Genomic DNA, 7,414 nt, shown 5'->3' on the forward strand with positions numbered 1-7,414 from the left:
AAAAAATGTATAGGATGGGAGATTGCTATGTTAATCAAAATGCATCCGACCCAGAAGGATATATACCTCATACATAGATTATATGTTTAAAATTCATTAAGTGTGTGTATGTAGCCACATAAAGCCAGAAACTAGAACATAAGAGGAAAAGAGTTCTTCCAGTGTGGATGGTGATAGTAGTGGTAGTGAAGGATGGAAGTCTATATGGTAAAGCAGGCAATGGTTTGGGAGGGTGCATCAGCAACAGCATGACAGATGGATGACTTAATAGGAGATGCAGTTGAAGGCAGATTGAATAAATAGAAAGTAAAATGTAGATGAGCCATAGTGAGGTTCATGTATCTTTCATTTATATTTACAGTATTAATTTTTAAAAGAATGCTAGAGAAAATTCTTGTGTCAATAAACAAGCTATCCACATCACATACATACAAAGTCAATAAAATCTTTTTTCTCAAAACTAAATCAAAAACAAAGCAAAATGAATTTTTATTTGTCTGCCTATATTCTTGTGTGAGACTTGTTTTAGAAATAACACATTACAGTTTGCTTATTTTATTTCACTTTGAAAATTCTTTTGATATAAAAATGAAATAGAGTATAAAATGGATGTTGGGGTATCTAAACTATTATTTTAAACATTAAAGTACAATGCTTGATATTTTACAATAATTATCTATTTGTTTCATCCCTTTAGTTCTATATATTGCAAAAATTCTGGATTGCTGAGTTTGTAATCAGTGGCCATCTACTTTGTGAAGAACATTATTTTGTATGCTAATTGATGCATTTGGTACTTGATTCATGGGCATTTGATAAGCATTTCAAAAATATTCTCAAATTATTTTATTTTAAATTCAAGTGAGCTTTTAAATATTATTTTTGTGGATTTACAGATTTGCTATGGATTCATACAAAATAGATTTTATAATTAAAATGCTGACACAATGTGAACTATAAAAGCATGAACAGGCTTGCTATAAAAATACTTATGATTGCTCTGGCTTCCTTTGCAGAGCTTATAGTACAGCAGCAACCGTTGTGGCTGAAGATAATAGTGTGCCTTATGTATGGTTTATATCTGCTCATCAGATGTTATTTTCGCTTTCCATACTGCTCAAACTTTTTTATATTACTTAAAGTTGCAGTCACTTTACATTCCTGTACTGGTAGATCACTTGTAATGAGCAGTCTCAATTAAGTTGAACTTCAATATGTCCAACTTTTTGATAAAGCAATTAATTAGGTTTGACAGCAATTGCCTTTGGCATGTGCTGTCACACCCTATCAAACTAAAGGAATTTGCACTCTAGGTAATACACAGAGTTTGGATAGGAGTCTTACAGACACATCTTCAGGAAACATAAAAGCTGTTTGAAATAAATAAAGGAGGCAAGTTCTGCTAAAAGTATTATATTCTCTCTCCCATAAAAGGGTAAGGGCACAGAAAGCATGGCTCTAAGCAGTCTTCAGAGAATAATGTAACAGAAAACACAGAATAAAGAACAAGCTTCATCAAACCTAGATAGAACTGATAATTTCAACTGGATTATCAGGAGACAAGTAATTTTAACCTAAAAGAATATTGACAATGTTAAATTTGTCACTCGGTAGTTTCAGTCAACTCTTATGAATAATCCTGCTTACTGATTGATTTTTAAGGGACTGTTTCCTTAATGTGGACATGTGCTTTTCAATTATAACCCTATTTTTTTATTTTGACATTGGCATCAATTTCTTTAGGCATTCAACACATATGTTGGTTTATATCCATACAGCAACTATATGATGTTTCATAGTTTAAAATATTATAAATCAAAGCAACAACCATGATGAGGACAAAAGAAAAAATCTAAAATTAATTAAGGCTACTATTGAAATTATATGTAATAAAATTGCATACAACCTGTAATTTACATAAGAAAAAACTAGAATATTCCATTCCTAAAGAACATGGTGAGAAGTAGATTTTCAGGGGATAACTTTTGGAGAATTAGGCAGTCAATAGGCAGTCAATATTGAGGCCCCACCTCACAACAAAGTTTTCAAATGTGTCTACTTTGTGCACTGCTGCTATAGAATTTGGCTACCAATGTTGTAATCCAAACATAAACCGCTCTGTACATATCTACCTACATCCATCAACATTCTAATCTTTTCATCATCTACTGTGAAAGAAAAACTGCTCTGGAATAATTCTTTTGTACCCTGTTGAGATTTGTTATTTGAATTGGTTTAATAAAAAGCTGAAGGGCCAGTTACTAGCCAGAAAGGAAGTATTGGTGGGACAACCAAACTAAGTGTACTGGGATAAAGAAGGGTGGCAACGGAGGAGATAACAACCAGATGCAGAGAAAGCAGTATGTGTAGAAAATGAGATAACAAGCCGTGAATCATGTGGCAGAGGGTAGATAAGAAATATGGGTTAATTTATATGCAAAAATTAGCTAGTAACAAGTCTAAGCTATTGGCTAAACATTTATAACTAATATTAAGTCTCCAAGTCAACCATTTGGGAACTGGTAGGAGGTCAAGACAAGAAACCTCTGTCAACAAATGGTGTCCAATGTCTGGGACCACATATATCCACATAAAACCTGAGAAAGCTTTAAAATGGTTCTAAATGAACAGAAAGGAAGATATAGACAGTCATATTTATCTCTACATCTATATCTATAACTGTATCTCTCTCTCTCTCTCTCTATATATATATATATATATATATATATATATATATATAGTCCTTAAAAAGGGAGTAATGTGAAAAAGCAAGCCATTTAAAGTTGAGAAATGCACAAAGATGTTGTAGATGTTGTAAGGAGACTGCTAGTTATTTGATGGCCATTTATCTCTGAAATAATCAAACAGAAACTGTATTAATAAAATCACTGCTTGGGTCATTAGCTCTAGGCTTCATATTGGCTAACTATTACATATTAATTTAACTTATTTCTAGTAATCTGTGTATAACCAGAGTCTATCTCTGGTGGGGCTCCATGCTTCTCTCTCATTCTGCCTTCAGCATTCAGTTTACTTTTCCCCAACTACCCATGTCTGCCCTATCAATAGGCCAAGACAGTTTCTTTATTAACCAGTGGTATTCACAGCATACAGAGGGGAATTTTACATCACAAAGAGTCTGAACCCTGTACATTGTTATGTTATCTTTAAATTTTTTGTTGCTAAGAGACACTGGATTATAAAAGCTGCTAGATTAAACCGACCTATATATTTTAAAGAATATCTTGACTCAAAATTTAAGTCAAATGTGTGTTGCTTTGCAAGAAAGATTATGATTTATTTCCACAATGAGAAGATATGGATTCATTCTGGGTTAAAGAAAATCAGGTTTGATTTGAGATGACCCCTGGAAATCCTAGCTATATGTATATATATATAGTATACATATGTATATACATATGTATATTATATATATGATTTTACTATGTTAAAAGTAAAAAAAAATTGTTTTTAGTTAGACATAAAGGGGAAATGTCGTGTAATATTCCTTTTGTAAACTATAAAGGTTTGTCATTTATTGATTTAATAAAACTTGACTGTTTGGTAGACAGGCAGGAAGTATAGGTGGGGCAACCAAACTAAGGATACTGAGATAAAGAAGGGCAGAGGTAGAGGAGATGCCAGTCAGATGCAGAGAAAGCAGGACATGTAGATAATGATATAACAACAAACCATGAGCCACGTGGCAGAAGGCAGATAAAAATATGGGTTAATTTGAATGGAGAAGGTAGCTAGTAACAAGCTTAATCTATCGGCCAAGTATTTACAATTTTTACTAAGTCTCTGAGTAGGTTATTTAGAAACTGGGAGTCAGTTGTGACAGGAAAACTCCATTAACAAAAGGCAATTGTGAAAAGCAATGAATCATATGGCTCTCAAAGGTGCTAAGGATAAGTGACCCTTGTATACTTAGTCCTAAACAAGATATTTACATCTTACCCTATAAGACTCTGGAAAATTCATAGTAAAGGAAGCAGGGAGTGTTCTATAGCTGCAAGACAGAATGTAAAGTTATAGAATGTCACTCTGTAAAATCAACATAACTATTATAATCGTCAGCTCATAATATCTCTGGCTACTTGTACTAAGCACATACAAGATTAGCCCTGTCAGCAAACAGCTATGGAAAGGGAGGGGTTCATGGGGACCTACTGATGAGCTATTAACTATCAATAGATTCCTACAGATAGGGAATTATTATCTCTGACTGTTTACCCACTCCTCTACCTAGTAGGCACCAAAGTAGAGATCCAAATTGACAGCTACACAGACAGCTATGTTTCAAATTAGTGGGTCACAAAAAAAAAAAAAAAAAAAAAAAAACAAAACAAAGAAAAACTATAAGTAGACATAAATTTGAAAGAGAGAAAGTTACAGGGAGAAAAGGAAAAGACATGGGAAATAAGCAAGGGAGTGGGGAGGTAAAGACTGGTTAACTGTTAGCAGACACCGAATACATGTTGAAAGGCTAAGAACAAATGAAATGGTAGATAGATGATGTATGCCATAAGAAAAATAATGCAAAAAACACTGAGGTGGTTTAGGAAAGAGTGGTCTTAAACATTTATTTATGCATGCACATATTCTCTAGGCTAGGGTTCAATGACAAAATTATGCATGCATACACACATGTATTGAGAGAAGGAGGTATATGAGAAAAGTAGAAATTTAGAGGCTCTATCATTTTAATACTACATATAAAGGTAATTTGGTAAATATATAAAACTGAAAATTGTCTTACCTACACAGAACTGCTCACAGAGCAGAACAATAATGAAATTTCAAGAACAATCATTTTTCTCATTTTACATGAACATTTCATCAATTTTAGTAACTTTCTTATCAGTGACAACTATTATTCATGGTCAAGTTGGACATAATTCCACGGAATTAAATAATTGAAAACTTTCTAAAAGTCATTTTAAAATTTGCTTTTAATGAATATTTGCTCATATGTTCATAAAAAAACAAAAATTTAATTGCTCAAGATAATATTAATTACCTTAATTCTTTGGGTAGCATGAGTCTTTCGGATCATGTATCTGTGAACATCTAGCCTGTTGCTTGCTCTTGGAAATAGTTTCAGAAGGACACAGAATATCTTCTACTTAGGACTTATCTATTTCAGCTTTTCTGTTGCAACTGAGCTATCATGGCTGAAACAGAAGCTGAATAATCTTCACATCTGACAATATTCCTGGCTGGTACATTAGAGAAGAAGTTCCCCAATTCTTGATCAAGATGCACTCAAATTGTGGACCTAAGATGGGTAACCACCAGAGAATTTGCTTAACATACAAAATATTGAGGCATACTTATAACAACCAAAACAAAATCCTAAGGCTATGTCTGGCTACCTGATTTTTATAACCTTCAGTGGATTCTAATTCATATTTTCAAAACTGTTTCTTAGGATAAACTACAGTTTGTTAGCTAAAGCTACTATTCTTTCCTCTTTTATTCAAGTGTCTTGAAGTAAAGGTTAGTTTTTTTTTGAAGCTAGCTATATTTGCATATGTGTTGTCTGTGCTTGTTTTTATGCTGCACTGATTGAGCTGAATATCATAGCACACACCATATAATTATTTTGAACTGTACAACTAAGTTGCTTCCATGACTTGAAGAAGCCTCAGAGCTCATTTTATAGTGCTACTGATTGCTGAGACAAGGGATCCACAAGGCTAGAAATTCATCCATTGAAGTAAGGAGTCACCTCTAAGACACTCAGATATCGGTGTGGATTCTTATCTACATCTATGTCCTGGACATCATAACTAACAGAAATGAAGACTCTTACTGACTAGGACTCCTATACACCCACAGCAAGATTTGTGTGGGGGTAGGGGTAGATGAATTACAGAAAAATAACAAGTAAAAAACTGGAAACAACTTAAGAAGCAATAAGTAATAACTGAAACAGGAAGACAGATCACAAAATTTTTAGGTATGTCATCTATAATGAAGCTTTAAAGAGGGGCAAATATTGATGTGTAAAACACCAATCTTTACAAAGAGACTCTGGCCGTAGTTTGTGGCTGGGAAGGGATACAGGAACATGAAGCTGAAAGAATGGTGGTGAGAAGATGCCAGGGGAAGATGAGCACCAGGAGCAAACTATAATTGAGGACCTAGTTATATCCAAATAGAAGAAAGGTACAGAGCAGACAGGTGATATTATCCAATAGGAACTTTGATCTTTGGTGAAAGCTTCAGGTTTAGGTGTTTCATTACTGAGCCTCTGTGAGAATGACGATGTAATGATTGTGGAAGAGATATGGAAAATCTTCAATAAATAAAAGGAAATGATGGAGTGTATTGCCATTCCTACCAGCATTTTCTTATTATTCATTTTACTTAAGTGTACCGCTTCTCAACTTTGAAGAGTGACTATGACTTTATACTCAAGAAAGATTCCTTTGTAAAAAATGATTTTGGTCGCCATGTGGATGACTTCATTGTTAATGTGGCTTACATTTTCACAATATCAGAATAGATTCGGGGACCCAAGTAATAGAACAGAAAGCTGATGTCAGTAAGGCCAATTACCTTTGTATCAATTAAAAACCAGAATATACAAGTGACAGAAGACGAGAGTAAAGTGATTTAATTGCTACCAATTGAAGGTATGTTTTCATACCAGTTGAAGTAGCATGTAATCCATGGATATAAAAATATTATCCAGAATATCACAGACTAGTAGATAGACCATGAAAGGCTGTTTGAGTTAAGTTAAATATATAAAATGTATGTTGTGGATATCCTCCCCAGCTAACAAGAAGGCAAGACAAAAGATGCAAGGCAGAGTACCACCATTTACAAATGAGATCCTTCATAACAATATTGCCTAAAAATGAAACCTTCCCAAGCCTTTTTCAGTGAAGTGGAATGAGGTATTGATGTCATGTTAAGAGCATTTAAAAATGAGAAGAATGCTTGGATGGATGTGGCATAGTGTATCATTTAATATTTAATATTAAACAACCATTTAATATTCTCTATGATAAGAAGGCTGAATTTGTTTCCCAGTTTAAACTTACTATTATACTCGTGTCCAATGGCTCCACCTGGATACACAGTGCTTCCTTTGAGCCTGAACTCCTTAAGTCTGAGATTTAGTTCAAGGATGCAGAGCAAAAAGCTCTTATCTAGATTCTGCAAGTTAAAAAAAACTCAGAAAAAAAAAAAGAAGGCTGCTAAAACTGTAGAGAAAACCATCAGTGTCAAAACAAGACAATGGGGCTGGGAACCAACAGACTCACTCTGCAGCTTTTCCTGTCCTGGTACTCACTAGGTAGACAAGGCCAACTTGAAACTCACTGAGAGTCCTGCCTTTGCCTCCTGAGTTCTGGGATTAAAAGCATGTGCCACCATGCTTGCCTTCCTTTTTGAAATA

General features: G+C 34.0%; 1 pseudogene; it reads left to right on the forward strand.

Moving 5' to 3' along the window:
- The first annotated feature begins 6,104 nt into the window (after nt 1–6,104).
- On the forward strand, nt 6,105–7,170 carry LOC126503910 (proliferation-associated protein 2G4-like; annotated as a pseudogene).
- Nucleotides 7,171–7,414: the final 244 nt, after the last annotated feature.

Source organism: Alexandromys fortis, unplaced genomic scaffold, assembly GCF_014885135.2.
Source record: "Alexandromys fortis isolate MF-2015 unplaced genomic scaffold, M_Fortis_MF-2015_v1.1 scaffold_34, whole genome shotgun sequence".
NCBI classification, from domain to species: Eukaryota; Metazoa; Chordata; class Mammalia; order Rodentia; family Cricetidae; genus Alexandromys; species Alexandromys fortis.